The following is a 1,945-nucleotide window of genomic DNA, read 5'->3' as shown; positions in this document are numbered from 1 at the left end:
GGTATCACTGTACTCAGGAGATGTTGCTGAACACATATTGGGGTGTCGTGTGACAGCGGCATATACCAGGAGCTGTAAATTCATACATAACATAGGAAAAATACACACAAAAGAATACTACTGCAGACTTTGAAAAAATTCTGGTGGTAAAATGTGTGCAGGCAAAGAGTTAAAATACCAGCATTTAAAATACCCTGGGGTGTCTAGTTTTCAAAAATATATGGTTTTGTTGGGCACACTGAAATGGCCCGGCTCAAAGATGTACCAAATAGGGCATGGGCAGTGGATCCCCAAATGCCAAAGTTCAACATTGAAAAATGCGCATGCCCCAAATGTGGCCCTTTTGCCCCCAAACAGCCAGGCAAAATCATTCATGTGAGGTATCGCTGTACTCAGGAGATGTTGCTAAACACATATTGGGGTGTTTTATGATAGTGACATATACCAGAACCTGTTTATTCATACCTGAAGTAAAATGTGTGTGAAAAAACAAATGCAAAAAAATTACTACTATAAAGTTTGCAAAAGGCTGATGGTAGAATTCGTGCTTGGAAAGGGTTAAAATACTAGCATTTGGAATACCCTGGGCTGTCTAGTTTTCAAAAATATATGACTTGATGGGGTAAATTGCATTGGCTGGCTTCATGGGTAAATCAATGTTTATTAATCATTTTTCAAAGAAATAACCGACAAAGGGAGGGGGGGTACAGAAATAAGAAGTGGGGGTAATAAGGGTACAGTCCAACACCATCACGACATATGAAGCATGAGGAGACATGTAGCGTGGTAGGCACACACTCGTGAGTAACACAGCTGGTACAATAGAATCTCAATAGAATCCCAAAGGACCAACCAAAATAGTGAACCATAGAAGCGACGCCGTCGTGGCCCGTGACACAACAGGATGTAGTGTGTGTGGAGGACTCCGAATGAAGCGGGGCCAGCGAGACCGGGAAACTATGAGTCCGGGACAGCTCGGGGCCATCCCAATATAATCACAGGGGAAGTCGGGGCTAGGCTACAGCACAACGGGCGAGGCCCTACCAGCAACAAAGAAAAAGCGCTCAGGAAATGCTAAAGCGCGGTAGAATTCGGCAGTGTGATGGACCGGGAAGGGGACGGAAAGACACAGGAAACAGAGGGTAGGAATGGATGGGAGGGAGGAGAAAGAGAGAAAAATTAGAGAGAGAGAAAGAGAACAGAGAAAAGAAAGAAGAAAAAAAAAATGGGGGGGGCAGGAAGGGCAAGATGGGGCAAAATGGGGGGGCTACGGAGCGGGTGTATCCTCAAGGAGAGGGCGGATCTCGGGGGCCAGAGAGATATTGCACCCAATGAAACCAGAGACGAAGATGCCTGTCAGACCTGTCGTCCACCGCGCACACCAGCTCCTCAAGGACACGCCGCCTCTCTACCCGCAGGATCCACTCCCGGACCGAGGGTGGGGCAGGATCACCCCAGTGTAGTGGGATGAGAGATTTGGCCGCTACTAGGAGATGACGGAGTATAGTGGATTTGTACCAAGAGACAGGGTAGGTCATGTGCAGCAATAGGAGAAACTCAGGGGTGAACGGCAGCCGCCTGTCAGTAAGAGCCTGAGCAGTGGAGTGGACAGTGGTCCAAAAAGAGAGCATCCGAGGGCAAGACCACCACAGGTGAAGGATCGAGCACGGGGAAGCCCCACACCTCCAGCATTCATCACGTACGTCGGGATTGTATCGGGCCAACGTGGATGGAGGGCGGTACCAACCCGCCAAGAGTTTATAGGACATCTCCTGGTCCCTGTTATTGATGGAGCACCAGTGGGTGAGGATCGCTATCTTACGCCATTGCCCCTCCGTAAGGGACAAATTCAACGAGCCCTCCCATCTCCCGACATGGGGTGGGGTAGCAGGGTAAACAGCGGGCAGAAGAAGTCCGTAAAGCAAGGACACACCATGAGCTGGTA

Source organism: Spea bombifrons, chromosome 11 (assembly GCF_027358695.1).
Source record: "Spea bombifrons isolate aSpeBom1 chromosome 11, aSpeBom1.2.pri, whole genome shotgun sequence".
In the NCBI taxonomy this organism is placed as follows: Eukaryota; Metazoa; Chordata; class Amphibia; order Anura; family Pelobatidae; genus Spea; species Spea bombifrons.
The sequence above is the reverse complement of the archived record's forward strand: the minus strand, read 5'-3'. Positions refer to the sequence as shown.